This window comes from Lissotriton vulgaris, chromosome 4_1 (genome assembly GCF_964263255.1).
Source record: "Lissotriton vulgaris chromosome 4_1, aLisVul1.2, whole genome shotgun sequence".
Taxonomy (NCBI): domain Eukaryota; kingdom Metazoa; phylum Chordata; class Amphibia; order Caudata; family Salamandridae; genus Lissotriton; species Lissotriton vulgaris.
Genome location: NC_141691.1, coordinates 325,935,804 through 325,957,401, shown reverse-complemented (window position 1 = coordinate 325,957,401; position 21,598 = coordinate 325,935,804).

Below are 21,598 nucleotides of genomic sequence, written 5' to 3'. Positions count from 1 at the left end.
CCTGATCGGCCCACTCCCCAAAACCCGGAAAGAGCATCAATACGCTCTGGTAATTGTGGACTATGCCACGCGATTTCCAGAGGCTTTTCCCCTGAAAGCCCCCACCTCGAAAAACATCGCCGAGAAGTTTCTAGAATTATTCTCCAGGGTGGGATTTCCCAAAGAAGTCCTAACGGACCAGGGCACCCCATTCATGTCCCGAGTCATGAAGGAAGTCTGTCAACTTCTGAACCTCCACCAGATCCGAACATCTGTGTATCACCCTCAGACAGACGGACTGGTGGAGAGGTACAATGGTACCCTGAAAACCCTGTTGAAGAAAATGCTCACTGTTAACGGGAGTGAATGGGACCTCTTGCTGCCATTGGCATTATACGTCATACGAGGCCAAACTCAGAGCAGCTTAGGCTGTTCTTCTTTTGAGATGTTATACGGGCGACAACCCCGCAGCCTTCTGGATGACCCGAGAGGTATGGGAGCACGAGAGTGACGGTGACACAAGATCCTTGCTGGAATACAGTCAGAATTTGAGAAATAAACTTGGGAAAATATGAGAGTTGGCCTTCACCCAGCTGGAGTCCAGTCAACAGAAACAACAGGCCCACTATAACAAAGGAAAGAAGTGGCGACACCTAGCAATAGATGACTGGGCTTTGGTGTTGATGCCCTCTATGTCAAAAAGATTCCAGAATGAATGGCAAGGCCCCTTTCGGGTCATTGAGACTATTGGGAAAACCACTTATCGGCTACAAATGAGTAGGAAGAAAAACCAGGTTTTCCATATAAATCTCCTTAAAAAGTGGTTGGGGCCAGTCCCTCTGGTATCAATGGTAACCATCACGGAAAAAAACAATCAAAGTACCACCCTGGACGAACTAGTGATAAGTGAGGAATTGTATGATAGAGAACAAGATGAACTGCAAAAAACCCTACGTCCCTTCAAGAAGATCTTTTCTAACATCCCAGGGGCTACTACACTAACAGAACATCGGATAGAAACCCCCGAGGGCGTCACAGTAAAACAAAGACCCTATAGAATACCAGCAGCTAAGAGGAACGCAATAAGTAACGAAGTAAAGGAGATGTTGAAGCTGGGGGTCATCCGGCCCTCGCGCAGTGAATGATCTTCACCCATCGTAATGGTGCCCAAACCCGATGGTAGTAGCAGGTTCTGCATGGACTTTAGGGCCTTGAATGCAGTGTCATCATTCGACGCCTACCCAATACCCCGCATTGACGAACTGATCGAGAAACTGGGAAATGCAAAATACATCAGTACCCTTGATTTAACAAAAGGGTACTGGCAGGTCCCTCTCCGAGAGGAAGATCGGAAGAAGACGGCCTTCGCCACCCCGGACGGACTCTATGAGTTTAACGTCCTTCCCTTTGGCCTCCACGGTGCTCCGGCCACATTCCAGAGACTTATGAACGAAGTACTAAGAAAGCATCAAGAGTATAGCTCGGACTACCTGGACGACATCATTATATTCAGTCCTTCTTGGGAAGAACACCTGAGGCATCTACATAACGTACTACAGCAACTGAGGGAAGCAGGGCTTCACGTCAATTCAAAAAAATCTAGAGTAGGCTTTCAAAAGGTCAAGTATCTAGGGTATGTCCTGGGGCATGGTGTCATAGAGCCGCAAATTGAGAAGGTCAGGGCAATTGCAGATACCCCTTTTCCCTCCAGTCAGAAGGAAATGAGAGCCTTCCTTGGCCTCGTAGGCTACTATAGAAGGTTTATCCCCTCCTTCTCAGATATAGCTGCCCCCTTAACGGACACATTGAAGAACCACACCAAAAGTCAGGTTCTGCTTAATCCAACCGTCGCTATGTGGAACGCATTTCAAACTCTGAAGCGTGCCATCACGACTAGCCCCGTCCTTACCTCCCCGGATTTCAACAAGCCCTTTCTCCTACACACGGACGCATCTGATTTCGGTATTGGGGCGGTGTTGTCACAAGAAACCGAATCTGGCATTGAGCGCCCCATACTGTACATCAGCCGCAAACTATTCCCAAGGGAGGTAAAGTACCCTACTATAGAGAAAGAATGTTTAGCGATCAGGTGGGCAATAGATACGTTGAGATATTACCTGGAGGGGCATTCATTCATCCTCTATACTGATCACGCCCCGCTTACCTGGATGAGCCGAAACATCTCGAACAACCCGCAAGTCCTGCGGTGGTTCCTGGCCCTGCAACCATTCCGGTTCCAGGTCCGTCACCGTAAGGGGAAGGACAACGCCAACGCGGATTACTTATCCCGTTATCCTCTCCCCGATCGGGAGAATCGTAGGGGGGAGGGATGTGACGAGGAGGACCCGGACCCGGGCCCTCCTGGCTTACCTTTACCGGTGTCCTCTCTTTTCGCCCAGCATGCAGACGCCTGGAAACCTATAACAGACTGGCGACAACCGTCCCAAGAACCGGAGGAGCCGTGTTTCTTTAACTGGGCGGAGCTGGATCCGGAGACCGCCCACCATCAGGAGGTAAAGGTGCGCCCAAACAGGACTCAGGTGTGTATTACACCCGGAGGGAGTGGAGAGTGGTGGCGTGAGAGAGGAGCAGAGTGGAAGAGAACCGAAGACGAAGAACCGAAGATTGCGATCGAGGAGGAGCTGTGTGAGCAGTGGAGGAGGACGGGAGGCGAAGCAAGCAAGGAACATCGGCTGGAGGAGGCGTGTGAGCAGTGGAGGAGGACGGGAGAGGAAGCAAGCGAGGAACAGCCGCAGCAGGAGGCGGGTGAGCTGACGAGGAGACCGGGATAGGAGTGGAGAGCGGACCAGCGGAGAGAGGAGGTGGTAGACGAACATCGGAGGACGGAGCCCAGTGACAACGGAGACAGCGGACCACGGACCTGGGAAACCGAGGGAAGAGAGACCCGCGACGACCACGACAAGCCGGGAGGCCAACGAGGAGGCGCATCGCCCAGCCACACTTCACACGAAGTGTGGCTCGAGCAGGTACGGTCAAGGTTCACGGGGTGGGCGGGACGTAATTGGGGTAAACCACCATAAAACGAGCAACCGACCCTCTCTGCACCATTACCTTCCCTTCACCTCACTGGCACCTTGAGAGCAACGAGCACGTGTGGTCCCTCACTACCCTACCCTAACAAAAACCTCCAAAACCTGGATCTAATAGTGGTTTCTTTCTGTTTTGGGTAATATCTTGAACGAGAGACAAGACGGCGGAGACAAGGCCTACAACGCCCAGAAGGCACCGGGAGAGTCGGAGATTGGGAACCGCTAAACAAGCTAAAGAGGACGTTGACAACCCCTTGCCTTTCTATCGAGTACACGTACAAAAGAGGAGGATATATAAAATAATAAAACCCTCATTACCTCGCATCCCAGTGTCAGTGAATTTATTGGACAGCCCACCTGAAAGCCCACATACACTTAGTTTCAATGAAAGAGAAACCCTTTTTAAAGATGGGGTCCTCAGTAAAAATTACTGGGATATTTTTAATCTGTAACCCACCTGGGATCGTACCTTCTCTCAAATGTTGTAATAAGAAATGACCATGTAGGTCTGTTCTAATTTGCTTCTTCTTAAGACGCAAAAGTCTATCTGATTCGTTCTGGGATGTCGCAGACACACTGAGGGAGACTGAAGCAAAGACTGGTGGATCGCTAAGCAGGCCCTTGATGTGCTCCTCACTGTAGGCAAACGTGTCCTTGTCTGCAATTACTAGAAAACAAAAAGGAAATTAATAAAGAAAATGAAAACAAGATATAACAGAATGAAATAGAAAACAGTTAGGATCTAAAGGCAGCTAGTCAGTCAACCTCAGATCAAGAAATGGGCAGAGCACTAAGTACACTTTATCTCCAAATGGAATGGAGTCACGCAAATTCCTCGCGGGCAAACGCCCGCTATAACAATGTAAAACAAAATAGGGTTGGCTCTAATCAGCAAGGCTGAGCCTACATATCACATAACAAAAGGGATTGCCAATACTGATAACATTATTTCAGTAAATAAACTCGTCATCCACATCAAGAGAAATAATTCAAGATAGGGTATTGCTACTTAATCGCAGTTTTATTTTATAGAAATTCAATGATCATAACATCCACGTACTTGGCAATAGGTTCCAAGAGAGAACCACATCCTGCCACGATGGGTCTCCCTGGGGGTCTATTCTGGTCTGTATGCACTTTTGGTAGTACATAAAACATCGGTATTTTAGGATGCTTGATCTGCAAGTATTCGCATTCTTTGGTGCCGACAAAGCCTTGTTCAAATCCCTCCTGAATAATGGCAAAAAGTTGATTTTGCAGTTCACTTGTAGGGTCCTTGTCAATCTTCCGATAGCATCTGGGGTCATCTAGTTGTCTCCTTATTTCATTGGTGTAGTCTACGGTGTCCCATAGTACTACTGACCCGCCTTTATCGGCTTGCTTTATCACAACCGTGGGATCATTTTTTAGAGTAGCTAGAGCAGTCATTTCTTCTTTCGTGGTGTTGAATTTAACAAAATTTGTATCTCTTTCCATTTGCGAGATAGCGGACAGCACACTTTTTCAAAGATAACCAATTGTTTGGGAATCTTATTGCCAGGTGGGCAGAATGTAGACTTATTTCGTAAGCCTGTTACCTCGGTAGATAGCGGTGTGGGGTTTTCCAAGAAAAACATAGTTAACCTTAATTGTCTACAGAATTCGATTAATTCTGTCTTCATTCGGACAAAGTCCGTTCTTTTGGAAGGCACAAAAGATAGTCCCTTAGACAATATGCCCTTTTCCGCTTTGGTTAATACTCTTTGTGAGAGATTAAAAATAGGGGATACTTTTAGTTCTTGTAATGTTGTCGACGGGTCTTCATTTCCCATGGGATCGTGTATCTCACCCGGGCTCTCGGTCTCGTTTGGCCTCTCCCTAAAAAAGAATTCTGGGCCTGTCCTTGTTGTTGCTGGTTGGAATTCCAGTTTCTATTCCTATTGGGACAATTGATGTTCCCGCTAGTGTCACTATCGGTGCCTGAGGATGAAGAGGTTTCCCCAAAAGAAATTAAATGTTTTCTAGACTTACCTTGGTTGTCTGATAGGTAGTGTCTGGATTCCAATTTGATATAAAAATCAGGCTGTAAATATGGATATATATTCTCCAATGAGTAACTTTTTTTATCCTTCTCAAACTGATTGGCTTTTTGTGTAACTGTGTAATCCTTGAACTCCTGTATTTCCTTTTCCACTTTCTCTAACAGTGCTTTGGCGTCTGCTATCGTGGGATTGATACTGATCTCAGCTTCTAATTTAGCTATTTTGTCTAGTTCAATTTTGGAAAGTCTGGCTGCTGCCTCGACTGTCAAGACCATAAGGTCCCTACTACACTTAGTTTCAATGAAAGAGAAACCCTTTTTAAAGATGGGGTCCTCAGTAAAAATTACTGGGATATTTTTAATCTGTAACCCACCTGGGATCATCCCTTGTCTCAAATGTTGTAATAAGACATGACCATGTAGGTCTGTTCTAATTTGCTTCTTCTTAAGACGCAAAAGTCTATCTGATTCGTTCTGGGATGTCGCAGACACACTGAGGGAGACTGAAGCAAAGACTGGTGGATCGCTAAGCTGGCCCTTGATGTGCTCCTCACTGTAGGCAAACGTGTCCTTGTCTGCAATTACTAGAAAACAAAAAAGAAATTAATAAAGAAAAGTGAAAACAAGATATAACAGAATGAAATAGAAAACAGTTAGGTAAACGCAAGTGCCATTAGACCTTTCATTTAATTACTTTGGGGCCCATAAGTTATTGGTTTAACAACAGGGCATTATTCTCTCCCCCCCAGCAGAAAAATAGCGTCTTGTCACCCAGAGCAGCAATTGGTTCTTAAGGACATATGCCAGATATCTTCCGTTGCAGGTTCAGCGTCATACGAGGTATTTTATTCTTCCATCGAGCGAGCTCTAACCCTGTGTAGTGCCTTGGGCTAATTGGCCTCGTACTAAGGGTCTTTTTAATTCTCTGTGCAGGTTCATCCATCGTTCGTCTCGCGTTGCCAGCCTATTTCTTCTAGCCACTAACATCAGCATATCCTCTCGTAGTGGTAAGATTCTGCTTTGATTTCCTACGCAAAACCGTTCCCAACCCATACTTGATGCCACAGTCAAGTTAAACACCTCAAATCCTTTATTTTCAGGCACGTTTTCCCAGAGAAGCCTGTTCTTACCATCCAAGACTCACCCCCTTGTGACCATATCATCGTCATCTTGTTGGTAAGTATTTGTTAAAGCGCAGTGTTAATTAAGGTGCAGTGACAATCCCCAGGATGCCAAATCTAGGATAGTTGTTCTTTAATCTACCTTGTTCCGTAATCCATCCTGTCCCCAGTAGGGTTATCATTAGAACAGGAGATTTCCATAGAGTTACAATTAAATTGGAGCCTCAGCCTATGACAGGTGTATTGCATGTAAGTGAGACTCTTGATGTGTTTTTTCTCAACAACTGCACGTTTACGGCAGTAACCCACTTTTTGTATTTCTTTTAATTTTCTTTTCTGAAAACTCTTTTCTATGTTTTTCTCTCTCCACATTGCAGTGTTTGAGGCCCTGACGAGAATCCCTCACGAATAGACGGGGATTTGAAACGCGTAGGCCATGTCTCAACTGGTCTGCTTGAGCATCTAGGAGATATTACTACTCTTGGATCCCTTATTTTTTTGTACATTACCTAACATTGAATCAATCTTATTGAATGGTGCAAAATTCGAAAGATTTACTGGATTGTACTGTTTCAAAAATTTGTAGTGAACTAGTGCATAATCATTGCAGACCCAGTTTGTATTTCATTTTTACTGTAGTGTCAGTATGTGGTATGTGTGATAATAATCAGGTATGAGTGTGTTGAATGTTTTTGACTGTGATATGATTGAGGTTTTCGGATGATTGAAGTTTCTATTGAATATAGTATGGTGTGTCCATGACTTTTCTAATGCTTCTCTCTTTTTTATGAAAAAACAAACTATGTTATGATCATTGAATTTCTATAAAATAAAACTGCGATTAAGTAGCAATACCCTATCTTGAATTATTTCTCTTGATGTGGATGACGAGTTTATTTACTGAAATAATGTTATCAGTATTGGCAATCCCTTATGTTATGTGATGATGGGTAGAGGGAGCATGAGCTGATACCTCAAAACTAATCCCAGGATGCTTGTTTCTGGTATAGGGAGGACCAGGCCTGGCAGTTCGGGCAGGACTGTTCTTGTGGTGTGCAGGGTCAAGACTGATTTGCATATATCTGGGCTTAAACTGGAATGGCATTAGGAGCAAAAAAACTATGGATTCAGGCCCAGATCTCTTGACTGGGGGCGAGTGGTTGAAAAGTTTCAGCACTTCATCTACCATCTTGTTGTGTTTGCTTTATAATGCTGGAACATCTTTATAATGAAAGAAAACATTCCGGCACAACATCATACTTTGGAAATAAAACAGTATGTTAAAAGAGGTCACATTCATTTCAAATGATGCATTTTATACGAGAATCATTATTTTACTAAATCACAATTCCTAATCAAACATTTAAATGATCGCTGGGAGGTCAAGCATTAAACCTTTTATGTGTACTTCAGAAAAACTAGTCAATCTACTTTCAGACAAAAACCAGCTTTAGCCGTTTGAGGCCTAGTACGAGTGAATATGACTATTTGGTGCATTTTCTACCACTTAAAGTTTTCAGTTTCATTAAAACTTGCACGTTAATTCTGCATGTTTATATTAGCAATGTTACTTCGCATTTTATTTAAAAATGCATCTCCAGAACCTTTCACTTCAAGACGGACACACTACAGTCCATAAATCCTCTGATCTTGCTGGGAGAGTTTCTAGTGGCCCTCAACTTGGAAGATACCTGTAATTATGACCACATTTGTCTCTCCACCTAAAGTTTCTGCTCTTTGCAGTACAGTCTCACCATTTTCAGTAGGCACCATTTTCAGTAGGAGTTCCTTTCTTTTATCCTGAAATTGCGCTGAGAGTCTATACCAAGGTACTGGCAGTGGTGCTGACTGTTCTGCACAACAAAGGAATAGCCCTTCTCAATATCTGGATGACTGGCTGGCAAACAAATGTGGGTATGGTGTTCATGCTTCCAGACCATGCTTGCTGAATTTGTTCCTGCACTTGATGTCCTTGAGGGCTTTCCTGTCAGTTTCTGCTCAGAGCTGTACGTGAATCCATTGGAGATCTTACTTCTCTTTCCTGTTTTCTGCTGTCTTGATCCATGATCTTTGCTGTTCTGCTGGCACATCTCCACTATAACTCCAATTCAAGGACTTTAACAACCGGTACATCCCTTGGCTAATAATGTTTTTTTTTGTGCAGATTTATATAGCCCAAACTCGACCCAAAGTTATTGGAGCACTTTACATGAGCACTGATTACGTTACACAGGGACACATTCATTTGTAGGTCTTGCCTAGTGTTGCAGTGCATGCGCTGCTCGCTTTGCGAGGCATGTAGTATACACTATAGCATGGAAGCTTCGTGGAAGCTCCGCCCACTCTCCACCCATGTTTTTCATTGGCTTAGGTCCTAAATCCTGCCTTCCGATTGGTTCTAGGCTTGGTAGTCCCTCCACATGATGACCATGTTGTCATTAGTATCCTTCCACGGCTACTGCCCCTTTACTCCTAACACTATTTTCTTCCCTGTCTTCCCCCACCCCCGCCCGCAGTCTGTATCTTCTCGGTACCCCACAACTCCCCCCACTCACGTTCATGCTGTCTCGCCCCCCACACTTCCATTTCCAATGCAAGTCTTGCGTAAATGCGAGTCCTATAGCATTGCAAATGCTTGTTTGCCGCGAGCAGTGCCATCAGGGCAGCACTTATTTTCTGTAGCTCCGGTCATGCACAGCAGTCCCACATTTGTGTCGTGACTCGCACGGCTACGTTACCCAGAAGCGGAAGTGCGGCTGTCAGAAGGGTCAATGTCAGCAGCATGGTGTCTTTAATGCTAAGGAGGGTTTGGGGGGCAGCCGAGCCGCGAGGTCTGCCCCCCCCGGGCAGATTTGGGAGGGGGAAGGGGGGAGAACAAGCGAGCGGCCATTTTGCCGCGTTGGGCTGGCTGGGGTCGGACCAAAAGCAGCCCAAAAGGAGCCCAAAGCCCAAAGCTTAAATAGCGTTCCAGAGTGTTCCCAGCCACCATTTTAGATACTGAGACCTGGTGGCTGGGAACGGGTTTAGTCAGGAGCTTTTTGTCTAGTTTTGTCTTTCTGGTTAAGTTTATTGATATTGTTAGTTCTTCGGCGGCTTTCGCTATTTTTAAGGGGCTTGACGAGGGGCGAGTCCTCGATGCACTACACGGCTGGGCGAGGCGGGCGGCCATCGCCTGCGCGCCGCCACAGAAGTTTTCGCTTTCCCAGGTAGGTCTGTGACAGGCGGCGCGGGAAACAAAATGATGTAGGGAGGGCGACGAGGCGCGCTGCAGCGGCGCCCCGCAGTCTTTGGGAATGGAATCGGCGGGGAGGGCGGCGTATTGGTTCAGAGCCAAAGGACAATTTTGTAATTCTGGTTTTAGGATGGAATTGAAATGACCACACATTGTATGTAAATGGAGCATGCACAATGCGGTTGTAGGCTAATGCACGCATGCATAGTACTCCTCAGGCACTGCCGGCTGAGGCGCGTGTGTCCCGAAATAAAGCAGGAATAGCCGATCTGTCAAGAAAGAGATAACGTTTTGGGTGAGAAACAATTAGGTCTACTCTGCGCCACTTCTATATGGAGGGCTCAAGTGCATCTTTGTACATTGTCTGCTCTGGAGGACGACGCGAGGTCGGGAGGTGGCTTGAACAGCAGCCCAGTCAGACACCCCAATCATCGTCCATTTTGATAGAAGCCCGCCTGCTTTCTCTTTTCTCCTAAGTCTGAATTTGTGTGACACCACCCATTTCACAGACACCAGTGTCAGTCACAGCCAGTGAAGCCCCCCTTCGTGTGACCACCCTGACTAGTGCAGGGATGTGGGAAACAAAATTCTATTAGGTATTTCTCTTTAGAAACACCACATAACTGTATGAAAACATTAAACACACAGCACAGGCAGGAACACCGGGGGTAAGGGGGGTTAACAGGGAGAGGGTACGAGGAGGTCGGGGGGAAAAAAGGGGGGCGGGGAGGGAGGGGGGCGCGGTTCAGGGTCCCAGTACACCAGCAGTACTTTTCTTTGGCAGGGGGGCGGCTGGCGTGGGGCTCCAGACTTGGTATGGCTTGGGGCGGCCCGGCGGCACCAAGGAGAAGGGAGGGCTGTGCTTCCTGCAGCAGGCCCGGAGTACGCGAGGGTCTCGACGCGGCTGGTTATGAAGGCCCCAGGCGGGCTCGCCAGTCCCACCACCCACAGGGCTCCCAGCGGCTTGGGGAGTAAGAAGGCCCCAGGCGGGCTCGGCAGTCCCTCACACCCACAGGGCCCCCAGCGGCTTGGGGATCGACAGCAGCCATGGAGCAACGGCACAGAGGAATACTTGACTAGTCTTGGTATCAAAGATGAAATTGTGTTTACCAATCAAATCAGCGGGGGACTTGGTGAGGGCGTCGCCTCTTTATAAGACAATGCAGGTGACATTGGGGCTACAATGGTGGAATGCTCGCGTACAAGCTTTACATGCCTTGGGGCCAAGGATATTCAATTCATTGTCCTGTGCTTTCCTTCTACACGAGTACAATGCAGATGACATTGGGGGCTACAATTGTGGAAGGCTCGCATGCAAGCTTTACATGCCTTGAGGCCGAGGATATTCATTTCATTGTCACGGGATTTTCCTTATACACGCTTAAGCACACTGGTACTATATCTAGCATAGGAGTTCGTCATTACCACATCAGGCTTTCTGGGAACCTCAACGTATGTCGCCAGTGGGGTAAGATGGATGGGCAACCTGCGACAATCAGTCTAACGGGAGGATTGGGTGGTCCTTACGCGGGCAGCAAGGGTAAGGCGCTCTTAGATGGAACGAGGTGGTGGTGTTAGCTGAGACAATATTTTGTATAGTTGTGGGAATAATGGATGAGGCCTGTGGTTATGCAAAGCTATGGGTGGATGTTGAACTACATTGGACGGGAGGTTGTGGTATATTTCTTTTCCGACACATTAGTTCCAATATATACGAGAATAAGCTAGCGCGAGATTTACAGATGGAGGACGCGGCGTATGGTCAGTGTTCCTTTTTCGACAAGCGGCAGTATGGGACAGGAAAAGGGGCTTTTTGGGGATCATGAGTACCCCTGAGTGGGTAGCAGTGGGTAGGTTGTTATACAGAGGTTGTGGCTCGCAAGGTCGGGCAGGAGTGTGTGGTAATCGCCGGTGTGAGGTTTGGTCTTGCAGCCACGTAGGAGATCTCTATTGCAGGTGGGAAGGGAGACATTAGACGGGGTAAACGGCGACAGTAATGCTATGCCTTTAAAGTGGTCCAAAGTTGTCGCAGTGAAGTTGGGGATATTGGGGCTATTAGCCACATGCCCGTTGTGTTAGAGGCAAAGTCAGACATGGGACTCCATACCATTATGGCCGACACGTTTGCCGTGCAGTTGGGTCACGTAATCGCAGGAGCGACCATAGCGTAGCTGCACCGCACCAGCGAAGCACTCGACGGTTGAAGCGAGTTTCGTGAGAGGAGGACTGATTCAGGCAACCATGCGTCTGTAAGTTTTCTACCGTGGCTGGGGGTTTTTTGTGGGGTTGTACAGCGCTATGCACGGAACTCGGTCATTATGTTAGTTTATCACGTTCTGTTCCCTTGCGAGGTTGCACGGGCAAAGTACGGGGGATGCACGTACAGTTGGATTCATTCATGGGGGCGCTAAGGTCTCATAACACGATAGAATATCGGTACTGTTGAGGCATGTGTGCAATTTTAGTTTCTGCTCAAAGAGAGGCGGAGGGTATAAGATACGGAGTGGTGCATGGTTACACAGCATTAGGACGCGACGTCAATTCAGGTGGTTGCGGTGGCGGTCGTTGGTTCCTTTTAGGAGCAGACGTTAGGTCTTCGTTGCCGGTCGTGTTGGTGAGTAATGAGGAGCAAACATGGATGTTAGAGGAGGGTGCATTTCGCCTACTAGTATGGGGCGGCACCACGGATGGGACAGCCGTATGGGACCTGGGTTACGTTTGACTCCACGAAGCTGTGATGGGGTAGTGGTGTTCGGACACGTTGGGAGTGGAATAGGTGAGGGACATTATGAATATGCGCTTGGGGCATTCCGTGTGGGGTGGGCAGACGATACATATACATGTTCTTAGGAGATGGGTCGTAAATATGTTCTGGTTGGTGCATCTGTGATTTTACAATAGATTCATGGTGCAACACTTGTCCTGGCGAGGGTATCTGGGATAATGGTGTGTGAGAACAAACGTCAACGCTATGACACTCTTCCATGGATAAGACTACTGTGCAGGGTATTGGGTTTAGGTAGATAGGGGGGAATAAGGTTATATGGCGAATGGCACATCCGGGTAAGTAGTGCGCTCTATAAATGTCTGTGATTGATTGATTGATTGACCACATAGTGGGGGGGAAAGGGTCAAACACCGCTGCACTTTGTAAACCCGAGTAGCTTGGATATTTGAGTCGCCAGACATGCATGAAATATGGCTTAACATTGGTGATGTACGTAAGATAGGCTCTTAGGTGGCTTATGAACACTGCAACATTTTGATTTGATAATAATCCCTGGAGCGTTATGGAAGGTTGTTCACTATGGTGACACAGTTGAAAGAGTAAAAAAAAAACAAAAAAAACAAAAAAACTTTAAAATAATTTCCTGAGGACCACTTTTTTATTATAGTTTTTGACTAGGCCCAGTTCCTGGGGAATATTGTTTTGCCAAAGGTATGTTCATTAGGTAGGTGGACACGGCATTGCCGATGGGCTGCGCGAGGTCCTGCGCGGGGTTGAAGGTTTCGTAGGTTCCAGCAATGGCTTTATGGAACGAACGGGTCACTGGGGAGTTTCAGCCCTACCTGGATGACTCTTTTTCGTGGCGGGGCCCCGGACTCCACGAACTGCCAGGTGGCGCTGGACAGGTTTCAGGAGATCACGGAGGTCTTTGGGGTGCCATGGGCGCCGGTTGAGGCAGTGGGGCCACGCACGGCGCTGTCACCTTTGTGTAAGGAGCTGGTCTCGTTGTTGCTGGAGGCACGGTTGCCGGCAAGCGAGCAGCGACAGATGTTGAGGCGGCTCGAGGTGATGGAGCCAAACCACAAAGTGGCAGTGTGGGGAAATTCAGAAAGACAAGTGGGGCCAGGCACGGCGCTATCAATTTTGGGAAGGAGCTGGGCTTGGTGTTGCTGGACACACGTTTGCCGGTGGACAAGCAGCGGCGGATGTGGAGGCTGCTAGGGGTGAGGGAAGCAAGGAACACAGTGCCAGTGTGGAATTTCAAATGACAAGTGGGGCCAGGCACGGCGCTGTCAATTTTGGATTTGAGCTAGTCTCGGGGCTTACTGGAGGTGATGGAGGCAAGGCACAATGTGCCAGTATGGAAAGTGAAAAGACAGTGGGGACGGCATGGCATGGACAAATTTGGGTATGGAACGGGGCGTGGGTTGCTGGAGACACGGTTGCTGGCAGACAGGCGGTGGCGGATGTTGAGGCGTCTAGAGGGGATGGAGGCAAGGCACGAGGTGCCAATGTTGGAACGTCAAAAGACAGTGGGGCCAGGCACGGAGCTGTCACTTCTGGGTATTGAGCTGGTATTGGTGTTTACTAGGAGCACGGTTTCCGGCAGGCAAGTAGCGGCAGGTGTTGTAGCGGCTCGAGATGATGAGGCATGGCACAAAGTGCCAGTGTTGGAAATTCAAAGACAGTGGGGGCCGGCTTGGCGCGGTCAATATTTGGGTTGGGAACGCGGGTGTTGCTGGAGGCCTGGTTGCCGGCAGATAGGCAGCAGCGGATATCGGGGCTGCTAGAGTTCTAGTGGCATAGCACATGGGGGTAGTGTCGGAAACTCATGTGCTGGGGGGACACCGTGGTTTTGCGGGCGAGTGGTACGTGTCGGGGAGGTTAGCGGGGTGGAAGCCTCAGGTAAGGGCGGGGGAGGATAGCAGTGGTAGGGCACGTTCCGGCTTCGGAGTTGTGGGGCGTCGGAAACGCATGGACGGTGGGGCGGCCGGGGGGACATTCACGCGTCGGTGGTGATGATCCGCAGTTGTATCGGCGTCATGTGCGCAGCGAATTTCTTTTGAACGCGCACGGAAAGTGAGGGGGTATAGTTATTGACAATGGTTGCTCGTGCAGGTCGGGAATGGTTTCTTAGCCCGGGACGTGTTGAGTTGGATGGCGGAGCTTTCGTTTGTAAAGAAGGCCAAGTGGCAAGCACGGGATAGCTTACTTGGTGGTAAGCTGAGTCTCAATCCTGAATGGTTGCAGGTTGCATGGGTCAGGGAGGCCCGTTATTGGGGGGTGCGCCGTGAGTTGAGGGCAGGCGGTTGACGTCTGAATTTTTGCATCAAAAAAGGGGGGGGTGGGGGGGGGGGCAGGAAAAGGGGGAGGCGGTGTAAGCACCTAACCTCCGCCTTTCCCTGGGTGGCGGAGTTGTTTTTGATGTTGGTCAAGTTTGGCTGGATTTCGGTACTTTCTCGTGAAGTTGGGGAGTTGGGAAACGGAAGCGGGGAAAGCGTAACCAGTTTGGGAGTTGACATTAGAGGGTAGTTAGTTACAGTTGCAAGAAGGCAAATAGGAAGGTAGGTCTTGGGAGGTTTTGGAGTTAGGAGGTAGGGGATAAAACTGGATAGTATTATGATGTAATTGAGTTATATGTTTGTATATTGCAGGGTGGGGGATTTTATCATGTGGGGATCGTAGGGGTGGGGGGAGTAAAACAAAAAGGGGTCAGGTAACTCGATGTTTAGAGAGGTTTCAGTTTTGTAAGGCAGTTGCCAGTTTAATAAATGTGATGTGCACCTGTTTCAATAAAGCGGCCTTTTACACACACAAAATGGTAGTCGGTGTGCTTGCCCCCCTTCCTCCCTCCCAAGGGGGGTTTGGGGGGCAGCCGAGCCGCGAGGTCTGCCCCCCGGGCAGATTTGGGAGGGGGAAGGGGGGAGAACAAGCGAGCGGCCATTTTGCCGCGTTGGGCTGGCTGGGGTCGGACCAAAAGCAGCCCAAAAGGAGCCCAAAGCCCAAAGCTTAAATAGCGTTCCAGAGTGTTCCCAGCCACCATTTTAGATACTGAGACCTGGTGGCTGGGAACGGGTTTAGTCAGGAGCTTTTTGTCCCCGCCCACCCTCCCCAGGTTTTGGCTTGGGATTTTGGTTGTGCTGGGAAGGTGAGGACAGGAAGGGTTTTTGTGTCAGGTGGCTGGGTTGGGACAGGTGCACAGGGGGTGTTTATATGTAAGTTGTCGCTTGGAACAGGTGCTGGCGGAGTTGTTTTTGATGTTGGTCAAGTTTGGCTGGATTTCGGTACTTTCTCGTGAAGTTGGGGAGTTGGGAAACGGGAGCGGGGAAAGCGTAACCAGTTTGGGAGTTGACATTAGAGGGTAGTTAGTTACAGTTGCAAGAAGGCAAATAGGAAGGTAGGTCTTGGGAGGTTTTGGAGTTAGGAGGTAGGGGATAAAACTGGATAGTATTATGATGTAATTGAGTTATATGTTTGTATATTGCAGGGTGGGGGATTTTATCATGTGGGGATCGTAGGGGTGGGGGGAGTAAAACAAAAAGGGGTCAGGTAACTCGATGTTTAGAGAGGTTTCAGTTTTGTAAGGCAGTTGCCAGTTTAATAAATGTGATGTGCACCTGTTTCAATAAAGCGGCCTTTTACACACACAAAATGGTAGTCGGTGTGCTTGCCCCCCTTCCTCCCTCCCAATGCACGTCCTGCAGTGCGCTTTACCGAGGGCAGGCGGGTGCCTGAGCCTGCAGGCCCGGGGGATGAGGGAAGGTACGTGCAGCCTGTGCAGGGCACCTGCTGGCAAAGGGAAACTGGCCCGGGCGCTCCTGGCACAGCTTGAGGGCAGTAAACGATGGTACAACTGTCAGTCCAACTTCTGGTGCGCTGTGATGGTTTTCGAGCTGGCTGGCTGTCTAGTCACAGCTTCTCTGTGCAAAACTTTGCTGTGTGTGTACATATATTCCCCCCTCAGACAGTGAGGGCTTTATTACTAGCGTCTTTCGCTTCAGAAAGGGGGGCGCTGGCGCGGGGAGGTGTAATGCTCCGGAGTGAGCCTTTTATCCCGACTGTCCTCCCACCGACTGAGACATATTTATGAATGTCATGAATTTGCTGGCAGCGAGGACGGCTCAGGTTTTACCAATCTCGTTCTTTCTGCATTCAGCTTTTTTTCCTTGTGTGTTTCTTTTCCACCTCACTGTGAACGCTAAAAGATCGACTCTTCACGGAAGTGTAAACAGTTCCTTGTACTGTTGTGGCTTATTGTGCACGTGGGTGACATATTAGTGTTGGGTCTCACAGGCTCACATGCTTGTTTCTCAGAACTCGCCAAGTATCGAGTGGCTTCTCTCCAATCCTGAAGAAAACGAGGACTTGAATGATAGTGCAAAGTCCATACCTCCCTCTGTACAGACCTATTTCTAATGTTGTCTTGTAAGCTGCTGCCCCTGTTCGGTTGGCTTCAAAGAACTCCATACCATTGCTACCAGTAATGGCAGATGCAGCCTCCCTGTGCTGTTTCCAAACTCGCACTCTTAAGAGGCTGCATTTGTTTTTTAATTCTCTTCATTTTATACCGACCCCATGATCCTTGATGTGTCCCTACTGCTCAGTACCAATCAAGAATCTATCCTGCTGGTGTTGGGTTAAGGAACAGAGTGAGGAAATACACAGAATCAATAGTGTTTGGGACCTTGGAACAGCTGGGCATGCGCCTTTGGCCAGAATGCTGCTGCTGCTTTGGTACAGTTTTCTGTATAGTCCGTGAGCTGACCTTGATGTGAATTAAGGAGCCGTAGCTCAAGGGGGACACAATACTCTAAACCAGGCAAAGAGCACAGTCTAATTTTGTGAGGTTTCAGGCTTTATAGATTATCCAAAACCGGTATTTTCTCCAAACCTACTGGGTACTCAGTGGTGCATTCCAGCTGCACCTTTGCTCTTTACTAGGAGAGATTGGTGGGTCTGGAAAACTGATAATCTTAGTCAGTAATGCAAGAAGCAAATATGTGTACCAGTTTTCACTTGTGTTGCTGTCTCATTTAATCCATTTGTTGGAGTTGAACTGATGAGAATGATAAAACTAGTGGAAAGTGAAAAAATCTTAATTGGAGTTTCTGGTCAGACGAACTTAATGTATTCCCTGGATTTGTTGGTTTCAAGAGCCCCCAAATACAGAGAGTTGATTGGTGTGAGAGACTCCGGTCACTTTCTCTGGTACAATGTGTATAGGTGTGTAGAATAAGGGGGAGAGATGTGCAACATCTGCAGTGTTAATAATGGAACTTTACACCAGCAGGGTCATGAGCAACTAGAACTGCTCTAAAAAAGCTATGCAGAAGAGTGCTTTTATTCCACATGGGAGGCAAAACAGGGTACGGTAGTGGGTTGATATTCCTGGTGCAACTGGATGCAGAAGGCCTGGAACATCACCAGGAAAAGGCCTGCAATTCCATATCCACTTCACTCCCATACTAGGTTTCGTCTTCCATAAACAAAATACTGGAAAATGCGTGCTGTTAACTGTACCCCCTTTAATGTTACATAAACAAATAGTTGGTGTAACATGTGCTCCCCTGGAAAGCCCTCTGACATTAACTGGAGGCTTTCTCCACGCTTTGCGGTAGTACTTTCAAAATGGCTAACTTCAACACCTCCATTGCAATACATGAATATTTACCCATCCATATATTTATATTGAAGTTCACATGCAAAAACTGAGGATTACCTTCCCTTGTAGGACTTGTGGAGTTGTTGTTCAAATGAAATGCAACATGACTGTAGAGAGAAAAAGCTTCAAACATTAGGGGCCACATTATGATGTCTGGAAGATCTGAAAGAGACACGTTAGTGATAGATTCCTTACCTTAGAATATCCCCAGGCGTCAGACTGGATCCGGAAAGTTTTGCGTAGCAGTACCCTTGCGCGTCGGTAGGCGTCGTCTGCGGCTCCGCGTCCGTCGTCGTGGGCTCCGTGATGACGTCGTCGGAGTACTTAGACGCCGCCTCCGCGTGCTGACGTCAGTTCTTCTTTTTTCCGCGCCAGCCAGCGCAGATCTGGAAAGAGCAGTTCCCTAGTCACTTTTTGACTAAACTTTTGTGATCTTTTTTGATCCATATCGAAGTCTTTACGACTCCGACGGTGCCGTTAGGGATGCCCGGCTTCAAGCATTGCGACGAGTGCGACCGTACCATGTCGGTTACGGATCCCCACCGCTTGTGCCTGATGTGTTTGGGCGTCGACCATGACGACGAGGCCTGCTCCGACTGTCGGGCCCTCTCGAGAAAGGCCAGGCGGGAGCGGTCCCGCAGGCGACTCGAGATCCGCCAGTCGGCCCCGCGCCGTGTGAGGTCCCGGTCCCACGGGAGGTCGAGGGACAGGTCGCGGGGACGGAGCCGTCACAGCTCCGGGAGTCGGCGCCACTCCTCCGGGTCCAAGTCGTCAGGTAAGAAGCATAAGAAGTCGAATAGACATCATCGCTCTTCTGACTCCCCCCGACGCTCGCTCGATGCGGCCGGGGGTTCGGGTGACACCGCCCACGCGGCTCCTTGCGAGTCGCGGGCGCCGCGTTCGGCCCCATACCCCCCGGTCCCTGGGCTGAACGTGACGCCGGAGGAGATCGAGCGCTTCCTCATGGCCATGAGGTCCCTTTCTCCTCCGACGGGTTCCGTGGCGCCTTCGGGCCCAGTGAACCCGTCTGGGGGCCCTAGAAGGTCGGGGGCTACGACCCCGACGCCGTCGGGTGCTTCGGCCTCGACGCCGCCGGCGCCTTCGGGCCCGGCGCCGCAGGGCCCCATTATCCCAACGCCGCCGGTGCCCTCGGGCTCGGCGCCGCAGGGTACAGCGGCCCCGGCGTCGTCGGTGCCTTCGGGCCCGGCGCCGCAGGGCGCCGCTAGACCCTCGTCAGGCGCTGGATCGTCACCGGTGGACCTTACGACCCCCCCGGCGTCGGTCCGTGTGGTGTCCCCTCCGGCGTCGTCCTCGGGCGGCGCCGTCCCCGATGCCTCCTCTCACTGGGTTCCGACGTCGGAACGACGCCTGTCGGCGCCGCTCTCGACGCCGTTTGGAGAATTTCAATTCTATGAACCCACCTCATTCGCTTATGACCCTGAATCTCAGGAGATGGGGGACGAGGAGAGTTGGGAGGGGTCTGAGGACCCTCTGACAAGGGAATGTCAGTCTAACATGGACTGGACAGGAGACCTTGGGAAGGCCAGTGGCCTGGACACCTCTCCAGACACTGGATTCGTCTCTCCTCCGACCGTGGCTTCGGAGGAGGGCGCTACATATAGTGTGGTGTTGATGAGGGCTGCTAAGGCCTTGGGCCTTGAGCTCCCCGTCGTGGCCGTGAGGACTAACCTCCTCACTGAGGTCCTTAAGCCGAAGTCATGCTCCATGGAGCCTCTGCTGCCGTTTAATGAGGCCTTGACGGACGTTCTTTTTGGCACTTGGTCCAGGCCCGCTACAAGTTCGCCTGTAGATAGGAACGTGGCCAGACGTCACCGGCCGGCCCCGGGCGACCCATGTTTCCTGTCCACCCACCCCACCCCCGAGAGTCTGGTTATCCAGGCCTCTAACTCCCAGACCGCCTTCCCGACGGCTCCCCCTGATCGGGAATCCAAGAGGTACGAGGCCTATGGCAAAAAGGTGTTCTCGTCCCTCAGCTTGGGACTGCGGTCTTCCAACACCGCATGCCTCTTGGGCCGTTACACCCACTCTCTATGGGAAACGGTGGCGGAAGTGCTGCCAGAGTGTCCGTTGGAGGTACAGGCCAAACTCGGCCAAGCCCTACTGGAAGGCCGGGACGCAGCGAAGTATAATATCAGGTGCGGACTGGATACTACTGACTCGCTGGGCAGAGCAATGGCTACGACGGTGGCGATACGACGCCACGCCTGGCTGAGATCCGCCAACTTCTCGGCAGACGTCCAGAATACACTCATGGACATGCCGTTCGATGGCCGTCGCCTCTTTGGCGACAAGGCAGATCACGCGCTTGAGCGCTTTAGGGACTCCAGGGCTACGGCCAAGTCCTTGGGCCTCTCGGCCCCGCGCCAGCAAATGGGTGCCTTTCGCCCCTTTCGTGGCCAGGGAAGGGGCGCCCCCACACGTGCCGCCAGCCAATCGCCACAAACTGTCGTCCAGCGCGGCGGCGGCCGTGGAAACCGCCGTGGAGGTGGTCGGGGAAACAGGCGGAGCCAGTCCACACCTACCCCCGCAGCATCCGCCTCTAAACCCTCCTAGTCCGTGCTTTTCGGCCCATGTGACGCCAGTGGGAGGCAGGGTTCGCCATCACCTCCCTCATTGGCGCACAGTCACTTCGGACAGGTGGGTGCTGCAGATCGTCCGAAGGGGCTACTCCCTCCCCTTCGAGACAACCCCTCAAGCCATGCCACCGCAACACCACCGCGTATCGGGGGATCACTTGCGGCTCCTGCAGGAGGAAGTGTCGGCCCTCTTGGCCAAGGGGGCCATCGAGCGCGTTCCTGGGCCAGAAGTAGGACGTGGTTGCTACTCCCACTACTTCCTGGTACCCAAGAAGGGCAAAGGGGGCCTACGCCCTATCTTGGATCTGAGGAACGTCAACGGCTTCCTCCGGAAGGAGAAGTTCAAAATGCTGACGCTAGCTCAGGTCTTGGCTGCCCTAGACCCAGGAGACTGGATGGTAGCGTTGGACTTGCAGGACGCATATTTCCACATCCCCGTCCTGCCGGCCCACCGGCGTTACCTGCGGTTCACGGTAGGCCTCGAGCACTTTCAGTTTACCGTGCTCCCCTTCGGCCTTACCAGCGCCCCACGGGTGTTCACGAAGGTGATGGCGGTGGTCGCAGCTCACCTGCGCAGGTTAGGGGTTTCAGTCTTCCCCTACCTAGACGACTGGTTGTTGAAGGCGGGCTCGCCCCAGGCAGTCTTCAACCACCTCCAGACTACGGCGGATCTCCTGCACCGGCTGGGATTTTCCATCAATGTGCCGAAGTCACACCTGTGCCCCTCTCAGAAGCTCCTTTTCATCGGAGCAGTTCTCGACTCGGCGCAGTTTCGGGTTTACCCACCCGAACAGCGGGTTCGGGATATACAGGCCCTGATTCCGATCTTCGGGCCGTTATCCCGGGTTTCGGTCAGGTTGACGCTGCGGCTTCTGGGGCTGATGGCCTCCTGCATCCTTCTGGTGCATCACGCACGGTGGCGGATGCGGGCTCTGCAGTGGGACCGGAAGTTTCAGTGGGCCCAGCACCGGGGCAACCTGTCCGACCATGTCCTGATCTCGAAGGGCACTGCGAGACAGCTGCAGTGGTGGCTCACGGACCGCGATTGGGTCAACGGCAGATCCCTCTCCCTTCCCCAACCGGAGCATGTAGTTGTGACGGACGCGTCCCTCCAGGGCTGGGGAGGCCACTTGGGAGAGGCGGAGATCAGAGGACTCTGGTCTCCGGCGGAGTCCCGGCTCCATATCAACCTGTTGGAGCTGCGGGCGA